Source organism: Rutidosis leptorrhynchoides, chromosome 8, assembly GCF_046630445.1.
Source record: "Rutidosis leptorrhynchoides isolate AG116_Rl617_1_P2 chromosome 8, CSIRO_AGI_Rlap_v1, whole genome shotgun sequence".
NCBI classification, from domain to species: Eukaryota; Viridiplantae; Streptophyta; class Magnoliopsida; order Asterales; family Asteraceae; genus Rutidosis; species Rutidosis leptorrhynchoides.
Genome location: NC_092340.1, coordinates 125701310 through 125712687, shown reverse-complemented (window position 1 = coordinate 125712687; position 11378 = coordinate 125701310).

The following is an 11378-nucleotide window of genomic DNA, read 5'->3' as shown; positions in this document are numbered from 1 at the left end:
TTTATAAAAATTGTATCTTTTACAACTTTTTGTATATTTTTATATTTTGTACCTTTTTAATCGTTGTAGCGTAATATTTGTATTTTTTAGCTCATATTTAATTTTAAACTTAGTTTTTACTATAGTTATTTTTACTCCTAGATTTTTAGGCTTTGCCGTAGAATTCCTTAAGTGCTTTTTCTTTAGATTAAGATTTAGGTGCTTTAGAATTTTGCGACGTCTTTTTAAGTTTTAGTTTCTTTTTAAGTTATTTCCATTTGGGATTTAGTTTTTCCCTGTAAGCTTTAATATTTTTAGACCTTTTACTATGTATCAATTATCATTCCAATTAGTAATTTCAATTTGCGATTATAATTTTAAGTTAGTTGTAGTAATAAGGTTAAATTAGTTAAGTATTTTTAAGTTTTGATAAGTTTCTTTTATTTTTCCGTCACCTTTTATTTTTCAACCATTTTTTCTTTTTCGACATTTTTCGACGCGCAATCTTTTTCTCTCTTATTTCTCGCTATTCTAGTTTTAGGACATAGAATTTTTTTTCTACTTCTTATCTAAATTTCTTAAAATTACGAAAATTTATTTTAAGTGGTTAAATTGATAGACATCAAAATTTTCTGGTTCGTAGTAATAGTTGGATTTGTACGTGGACCGGGTTATTGGAGCCAAACAGTCCTCAATTATATTGAGACCAAACGAATCCTGCCCCTCTGCTGCATCTTTTGGCTATTCGAAACGTGGGCAAAATCAGAAAAGTCTATTAATTGGATAACTTATTATAATTTTTCTTTCCTTTTAAAAACTAATAGGATATTCTGTGAATGCACCGAGCAAGACGTTCATCACCTTTTGTACGTTCACCACCTGTAACTCGATCAAGACATCGTTTAACAAATATAACCGCCGTTGATTTTTCTTTAGAATCGTCATCCAGTCGACCAAGTACTTCAGTTCAAATTTCCGATAATCCATTTTTTGAAACAAACCTCACAATTGAGAATCCAGAAAATATTCAGGAACGGTTCATAGATCCTGAACCATTAAACTTTCCTCCGGAACCACCAATCATTCAAACAGAGATTGTTGAGGAACGAACTATTAAATCAGAACCATCTAGTGATACCGAGTCAACAAATTCAAATATGGAGAATCTGGAACCTTTAAGTATGGAAGACCGAATGAGAGCTAAACGCACTGGCCAAGGTCACGCAATTACTCATCCAGACATTAATGCGCCAGATTATGAAATCAAAGGACAAATTCTACACATGGTGACTAATCAATGCCAATTTAGTGGTGCGCCGAAGGAAGATCCAAATGAACATCTACGTACCTTTAATAGGATCTGCACACTATTTAAAATACGAGAAGTGGAGGATGAACAGATATATCTCATGTTATTTCCCTGGACTTTAAAGGGAGAAGCCAAAGATTGGTTGGAATCATTACCTGAAGGGGCGATTGATACATGGGATGTTTTAATTGACAAATTTCTTAAACAATTCTTTCCTGCATCTAAAGCCGTAAGACTTCAAGCAGAAATTGTTACGTTCACACAGAAACCAAATGAAACTCTATATGAGGCGTGGACAAGATATGGAAAGTTACTAAGAGGATGTCCGCAACATGGTTTAGACACCTGTCAAATAGTACAAATATTTTACCAAGGATGCGACATCACTACAAGAAAAGACATAGATATAGCAGCCGGTGGCTCTATTATGAAGAAAACCGAAACTGATGCTTACAAAATTATAGATAATACTGCTTCCCACTCGCATGAGTGGCACCAAGAAAAAGATATCATTAGATCATCTAAAGCAGCTAGAGCCGATTCTAGCCATGACTTAGATTCCATTTCCGCAAAGATAGATGCTTTCGAGAGACGAATGGAAAAGATGACTAAAGATATTCATGCTATACGAATTAGTTGTGAGCAGTGTGGAGGACCACATTTGACAAAAGATTGTCTCAGTATTGAATTAACAATGGAACAAAGAGAGAATATTTCATACATAAACCAAAGGCCTGGAAATAATTATCAGAATAATTATCAACCGCCAAGACCGATTTACAATCAAAACCAGAATTATAACCGAAATATTCCATACAACAACCAACAAGGTCCTAGCAATCAACAAGTATCCAATAATACTTACAATCAGCAAAGACCGAATTTTCAAAACAAACCACCACAACAAACCGATGATAAAAAGCCGAATTTAGAAGATATGATGACGAAGCTAGTTGAAACTCAAACGCAGTTTTTCACATCTCAAAAACAAACAAATGAACAAAATGCTCAAGCATTTAGAAATCAACAAGCTTCTATTCAAAATCTGGAACAAGAAGTGAGCAACCTAGCAAGGTTAATAGGTGAAAGAAAACCGGGAAGTCTACCAAGTGATACAAACGCTAACCCCCGGAATGAAACAGCTAAAGCTATTACCACAAGAAGTGGTACAACACTTAAAACACCTGAAATACCTGTAACTTCTGATGAAACTATTCCTACTCCACAAGAACCACAACCTGATCAAGATAAGGAAAAAGAACCGGTAGTTGAAAAGGTTAATAAAGATAACACAGTTAAGGCTAAACCTTATGTTAAACCATACCAACCACCACTTCCTTATCCGAGTAAAATGAAGAAAGAAAAACTTGAAGCCGAGCAATCCAAATTCTTGGATATGTTTAAACAGATAAATGTAAATCTTCCTTTCATTGATGTGATTTCAGGAATGCCAAGGTATGCTAAATTCTTGAAAGATCTAATCACGAATAGAAAGAAAATGGAAGAACTCTCGGCTGTTACTATGAATGCTAATTGTTCAGCAGTGCTGTTGAATAAGATACCAGAAAAACTATCTGATCCAGGAAGTTTCACAATTCCATGTTTTCTGGGTAGCCTTAGTTCAATAGAAGCATTGGCAGACTTAGGTGCTAGTATAAATCTAATGCCATATTCACTATACGCTAAACTAGACCTTGGAGAATTGAAACCAACCAGAATAAGCATACAACTAGCCGATAGATCAATAAAATATCCTAGAGGGATAATGGAGAACATGCTAGTTAAAGTTGGTACTTTAGTATTTCCAGTAGATTTTGTTGTTTTGGACATGGAAGAAGATTCTCAAGTTCCTCTCATATTAGGAAGACCATTCTTAAACACGGCTAAAGCAATGATAGACGTGTTCGGTAAGAAACTGACCCTAAGTATAGAGGATGAGAGTGTTACCTTTTCAGTTGATAGAGCAATGCAACAACCAATATCTGCAGATGATACATGTTATTATATTCAAACTATAAATGCACATGCAGAATTATTAAAAGAATTTCCAGAATTACAAGGAACAGGAGAATGTTCTTTAGGAGAAGGTAATGAACCAATTGATGAAGCTGAAATGTTAGCTACACTTATAGCTAATGGATATGAACCAACAACAGAAGAAATTCAAATGCTAAAAGAAGAAGACAGATATCGATATAAATCATCGATAGAAGAACCTCCGAAATTAGAGTTAAAGCCACTTCCAAACCATTTGGAATACGCTTATTTACATGGTGAATCTGAATTACCTGTAATAATATCGTCTTCTCTTACTGAAAATGAGAAATCACAACTCATTTCTGTGTTGAAAGCTCATAAACCAGCCATTGCATGGAAGATTCATGATATTAAAGGAATAAGTCCTTCGTATTGCACACATAAAATCCTTATGGAAGAAGGTCATAAAACGTATGTGCAACGCCAACGAAGACTAAATCCTAACATGCAAGACGTAGTTAAGAAAGAGATTATTAAACTGCTAGATGCAGGTTTAATTTATCCAATTTCTGATAGTCCATGGGTAAGCCCAGTTCAATGCGTGCCTAAGAAGGGTGGCATGACTGTCATTACAAATGAGAAAAATGAGCTTATTCCTACTAGGACTGTAACAGGATGGCGTTTATGTATTGATTATAGAAAATTAAATGACGCCACCAGAAAAGATCACTTTCCCTTACCTTTCATAGATCAAATGTTGGAAAGATTAGCCGGAAATAGTTACTATTGTTTTCTAGATGGATTTTCCGGATATTTTCAAATTCCAATAGCACCCGAAGACCAAGAGAAAACCACATTCACGTGCCCTTATGGTACTTTTGCTTACAAAAGAATGCCATTTGGACTTTGTAACGCCCCTGCAACCTTTCAAAGGTGTATGATGGCGATTTTTCACGACATGATAGAAGAATGCATGGAAGTATTCATGGATGACTTTTCAGTCTTCGGTGATACATTTAAATCATGTCTAGTTAATCTGGAACGAATGCTAATTAGATGCGAAAAATCAAATCTAGTACTTAATTGGGAGAAATGCCATTTCATGGTTAAAGAAGGCATCGTTCTTGGACATAAAATTTCAAAAGAAGGAATTGAAGTGGATAGAGCTAAAGTAGATGTAATTGCTAAACTTCCACATCCCACCAATGTTAGAGGAGTTAGGAGTTTTCTAGGGCATGCCGGTTTTTACCGACGTTTCATAAAAGATTTTTCTAAAATTGCCACTCCTATGAATAAACTCCTAGAAAAGGATGCGCCATTCATCTTTTCAGATGAATGTATCAAATCTTTTAATATTCTTAAAGAAAAACTCACTAATGCGCCGATCATGATAACACCAAATTGGAATCTACCATTTGAACTAATGTGCGATGCAAGTGATTTTGCAATGGGAGCCGTTTTAGGACAAAGGATTGAAAAACGATTTCAACCTATATATTATGCTAGTAAGACATTACAAGGAGCACAAACGAACTATACAACTACTGAAAAAGAACTCCTTGCTATTGTCTTTGCTTTTGACAAATTTCGATCATATCTCGTTCTAGCAAAAACGGTGGTCTATACCGACCATTCTGCTCTTAGATACCTATTTTCAAAACAAGATGCTAAACCAAGATTAATCCGTTGGATCTTACTCTTACAAGAGTTTGATATTGAAATCCGAGATAAAAAAGGAGCAGAAAATCTCGCCGCTGATCATCTTTCTCGTCTTGAAAATCCCGAATTAGAAGTTCTGAATGAATCGGCCATACAAGACAACTTTCCTGATGAATATCTATTGAAGATAGATTATAAAGAAATCCCATGGTTTGCAGACTATGCAAACTACTTAGTTTGTGGATTCCTTGAAAAAGGATTATCGTACCAAAGACGAAAGAAATTCTTCAGTGATATAAAACACTATTTCTGGGAAGATCCACATCTGTTTAAAAGTTGTCCCGATGGAATAATACGCCGATGTGTATTTGGAGATGAAGCTAGTAAAATATTAAACCATTGTCACACAGGACCAACAGGAGGGCATTATGGGCCTCAACTAACAGCAAGAAAAGTTTATGAAGCTGGATTCTATTGGCCTACAATTTACAAAGACGCACACCTTCTTTGCAAATCCTGTGATGCATGTCAAAGGGCCGGAAGAATAAGTCAACGTGATGAAATGCCACAAAATGTCATCCAAGTATGTGAAGTATTTGACATTTGGGGTATTGACTTTATGGGTCCATTTCCAAAATCTCATAATAATCTATATATACTCGTAGCCATTGACTATGTATCTAAATGGGCGGAAGCACAAGCTCTCCCAACTAATGATGCACGAGTTGTAGTCAACTTTTTAAAACGTCTTTTTGCAAGGTTTGGAACACCGAAAGCTTTAATAAGTGATCGGGGTACTCATTTCTGTAATAATCAACTTGAGAAAGTTCTTAAAAGATATGGAGTAACTCATAAAATCTCCACCGCATATCATCCACAAACAAGTGGACAAGTTGAAAATACAAACCGAGCTTTAAAACGTATTCTAGAGAAAACCGTAGGATCAAATCCGAAGGAATGGTCCATTAAATTGGAGGATGCACTCTGGGCTTTTAGAACAGCCTACAAAACTCCAATTGGAACCACACCTTTTAGACTTGTGTATGGAAAAGCATGTCATCTTCCAGTAGAAATTGAACACAAAGCATTTTGGGCTTTGAAGACATGTAATCTTGATTTACATGAAGCCGGACGTCTATGATTAAGTCAACTAAACGAATTAGAAGAATTAAGACATGAAGCATACGAAAATTCGTTAATCTATAAAGAAAGAACGAAGAAATGGCATGATAAAAGAATCAGAAATTCAAAAGAATTTAAAGAAGGAGACAGAGTTCTTCTTTTCAATTCACGATTCAAGCTATTTCCTGGAAAATTGAAATCAAGATGGTCTGGACCATTCATAGTCAAAAGAGTTTTCCCATACGGAACGATAGAATTAATAAATTCAAATGGGATTGAATTTAAAGTTAATGGTCACAGAGTTAAACATTACATACATGGTCCGATGGAAGTCGACAACGAAGTTAATCACAATTTCAATACCACAGCTAACTAAGTATGGGGAGAATCAAGTCTTTAAAGGATAATATATATTTCTGTTAGAGTTAGATTGTCTGTTTTCGTGTAATTCTCGAAAATGGAACACGTATGGTCTTTCCCTAGCAGACCCTAAAGAACTAGTCTTCTCCCCCCATTCTGAATTTTTATTTTTTTTAGGTTTTTACAAAATGAAGACTGCCTGTGAACTAAACCATGGTCTAATGCTACACGCTTTGATCACTAAACGTAATAATGACATACTACCGAGTGAATTAGTATCAGTAATCAGAGAAAGAATGGACGGAGTTAGAAAAGGATCCAGATGCGAAGATAATAAGTTACAATTTGGTAAAGGAAAATCAAAATCCGCAGCGAAAAGAAGAGCACGACACCTAGAAAAATGTCACAAATGCGGAAAATGGTCACATGGAGGTAAATGTTCAAATAATCAAACCTATTCAAATACCGAATTTGTTACTTTATGCAGAGACGGACCGTTCATATGTTTAGAAGAAAAGACAATGAATGCTCGAGGTTACGCCTATGCAGCCATGGAAAACCAATTAAACCGACTATCTTATGAATATAATAGATCATATAACTAAGAAATCTATTTCACAGGTATATCTGTATAGTTTTTATTTTTATTTTTATTTTTAACCTTTTGATAATAAACGCTAATTTGTTCGCTAAAAAGTATTAAATTGGTATTAAATAAAATTAGGTTTGGCGACCGAAATTATTGATATCGTTCAAAAATTTATTACATCACTGCGAAATTTAACGTTTATTCTTAAGGTATAAATATCTTTAATCAATCAATCCAAAATATTTCAAAAATTCGTCATGAGTTAAATTAGGTCTTGGAACCGAAATTACTTTACCGAAAAGAGGGGCGCATATTTTTGATAATATTTGATTGATTAAAGTGGAATAAAAAGACAAAAAGATTTTTAATTTATTTTTACCATGTTTTTAAAATTAATATTTAAATCTTAAATTAATATTGTAAACTTTGTAAAAACAATATTTTTAAAATTGTAAATATTTGAAAAATTAATATAAGTTTGGTATGAATTTATGAATTTTTAAAATAAGTTTGGTATGAATTTATGAATTTTTAAATTAAGTTTGGTGTGAATTTTGAATTTTTAATATTAATTTTGAATTTTATATTTATGTTGTGTGAATTTAAAAACAAAAATTTACTTTATCTCATTAAGTTAAAAATATGATTTTAAAATTCGTCGTAAGTTGAAGACTAGGTCTTTGAACCGAAATTGCTTTACCCGAGGGAGGGACGAGAACTTTTATTATCATTATTTTTAATCTTATTGATTTAAAGTATGCCAAAAACATTAAAAAACCCAAAAATCTTAGCTTTTAAAACAATCGCTACAAAAAGACAAATTTTAAAATTTTGTCGAGGGACGGACTAGGACATCGATCCGAAACAACCTCGTCCTAAATAACAAGGGAAACAAAATTTTAAAATTAATTTCTTAATTGTTTTAAGAAGTTAAAGATTATAAAAAAAAAAAAAAAAAAAAAAAAAAGGTAAACTCCGCGACTCGCGTAGTTTTAAGTGCAAACCTCCGCGACTCGCGGAGGGACAAAATTACAGAAAAAAAAAATAAAACTAGCTGCTCGATCAGATAACTCACACACACACATAAACACCCAAATACAGCTCGAAAAAACCCGAGAAAACCCACGAAAATCATCCCAAAAACTCGATTTTTCACCGTTAATCTTCAAATTTTTCACTACAATCATGTTGAGGAGGATCTTATCTAAGAATTACTCAAGAAAACAGGTACAATTACACCCCAAATCACCTTTAAATCCGAATTTTAGTGTGTTCTTGAGCATATTTTCATAATTTGAATTTTGTTAATTTTTAGTGTAATTAGTGTTAAATTGTTAGTATATTATGCATGTATAACCTAGATTGATGCTTGTTAACATGATTTGAAGCCAAAAACTTCAAAATTTTTAGAATCTAGGGTTTGTGTTCTTGAGCAAATTTGGGGCTTTTTGATATAAACAGGTTATGGCCGATTTTTGTCATGAATTGTTGCTAAATTGAGTAGTGTAACATGTCTAGGTAGTTAAATGATCAAAACTTTGAGCCTAAACATGATTTTGAGAATTAAAGTGGACTTTTTCAAGTCCAAAATTCATGAACTTGATTTTTGAAAGATAATGCCATTTGAGACTTGTTTATTTGCTAGTAATGATTATTTTGACATGTTATTTGAATTGAATGCTTATGAACTTGGCGAAAATTTTCATATATGATTATTTGAAAAAGTGTAGATTTGATAAAAATGTGAAAATAAGCTTAAGTTTGATATAAATTAATAATGTCATTGTAATTATTTTGATTGATGATTTTTGCTGACACTAATGCATATTTGGATGCACAAAATTTGTGTTTGATGTGTTTTGCAGAATGAAAGGGGTGAATCTTCATCCCAAGCCCGCCATGCTCCTGCTGAGAACTTGGAACAACAGGAGGTAGATAACTACTACAAGCAGGATGTACCTCATCCAGTCATGAACTTTTCAGATATGCACTTGGAACAGTTGCACCCGAACCTGCGATTTGACAGACTTTGGATAGATTATCCAAAATATCAACGGGGTTTGCATACTCTTCATTCCAAGGTTGTTGAGGTACCGAGGGTCATAGAATGGGGACCCTTGGAAGCTGTAGAATTGGCCGGGCCAATTAGGGAATTACTGGTACAGAGGTATGGTAATTCTTCTTTTAATGACTGGATATGTTTATTCACCATACGCAGACCTGTATATAAAGTATGGTGTGAAGAGTTGTTATGTAGTATAGAGTTGAATGATCGGGTAGCCAGTTTAACCGATCGTTCTTTTATTAGATTTTTGTTAGGCGGTTCGATGCGCCACATGTCTTTACTGGACATGGCTCAGGCTTTACGTATATATACGCCTGAGGAATTAGCGTCTGCCGATTGTAGAGGATTGATACTAAACGGTAGGAAAATAGATGAAAATTTTGATACACACGGTGTGTGGAGTCAAATGACAAGCCATCACCGTTTTAAAGGGGGAAACTACTCTTATTTGGATATAGATAGAGCCGAATTAAGAGTAATACATAGGTTTTTAGCTAACTCGATTACACAAAGGGGTAAAAACAAAGAAAAGGTAAATGAACAAGATTTGTTTTACCATATGTGTATTCGAGACCCACACAGCGCTGTAAGTATACCATATTGTGTGGGTTATTATTTATCAGCTATGGTTCGAGGGATGCGTCCACATAGCATAATAGGGGGTGGTATTTTTATTACTTTGATTGGTGAATATCTCGGTGTGGATTTAAGTCGGGGGGGATTATTAGTAGAAGAGCCGGAACCCCGCGACACTATAGGTTTAAATGTGTACCATGGTGCGAAAGTTTTGAAGCGGCGAAACAACGCCGCAGTACGATACAATGGTAGACATCCACAGGTAGAGAGAAACCAGGAACAAGGTAATGTAGGAGGGGGGCAAGAAATGCATAGGTTTATAGCTTCTCAGGAATACGAAAATGCTAGACAGAGAGCATTTGAAGATTGGCAAGTTCATCAGAACCAGATCATAGCGCATTGCCAACATATAGGTAGAAACTATATTCCTACACCGAAGCCCGTCTTCCCTCCTTGGTCGATAGAGATGCAGCCACCATATCCTACGTATGACCCTGCCGAAGCATTCTATAGCACTTATGGTTATGCGTGGAACCCCTATTGGTACCAATATCATCCTTAGTTTACTTTTTATTTTTATTATTTTGTAATATGTAATTATTGATATGTTTAATACTTTTGTTAATATTGTAATCATTTTTATAATTATCTAACTTTTATTCTTAGATTTTAATAATTTTTGAATGTGGGGTAATAAACCAAACTTCAAAAATATGTATATATGTTTGCAGTTTATCTTATGTACACAACAGGGTAAAACAACGCATTTTCAAAGACTGGCATTAAGTTCAGCAAAAGCAAGTAATTTTGACGACAATGATGCAAAATATATGTGAAATAACAACAAGACGGAATGAACAAATGACGTGCACCATTTATCATTCAGCAAACAAACGCCAATATATTTGGAAACTTTGGTAAAAATTTAATCATTTTCACACAAATCACCCTCAATAATTTAAATTGTTACTGATTTCTTGCAAATGAGGGCATTGCAAGATCTTAAGTGTGGGAAGGGATTAAATTCTTTCGGATTTTAAAATTTTTATATTAAACACTTGGTTACCATTAAAAATACTAGTAAAGCAGTAGTTGTATTAGAATCTAGTGCTCTCTGATAATAAAGAACAGCCCTGGTCTTATATACTGACTACCCAATTCTAGTAAAATTTTTCAAAATTTTCAATTAAATGAATTCAAAAACATGTTTATACATATTTATGAACGATAAAACTAGGTTTTAACACCGAAATTATTGTTACCTCAAAAAGGACATAAATTGAGAAACAAACTAAAACGTCAAAATTCATTTAAAATGGAATAGAGGACGATAAAAAGAAAAATAAAAAGCCAAGTGTGGGAAAATTTACCAAGTTATTTTAAACATATGCCACATATATTTGTAACAAATAACTGAAAATACTTTTGCTTTGAACTAAACTAAACTGTTTTACCCAATGAAAGAAAAGAAGAGATGGATCTACACGATGAATCAATTCCATCATTAAAAGGAAGTAAAGTCTTCCGAAAAAGACACGCGCTTCTTGATTTAGGTCATGAAGTTGTCGTTCAGACCAGCTGTAGGTTGACGAAAAATCTAGAAAAGTCATCACTAAAATCAGCAGGAAATTCACGGACCTCAGCATTAAACAGGGTCGCCAAGTGGTCAGATTTATCCTAACCATGAGAAGGATTTATCTCGTACAATGGGGAGGCACCATGCAAATTAGCTGGATAAGACT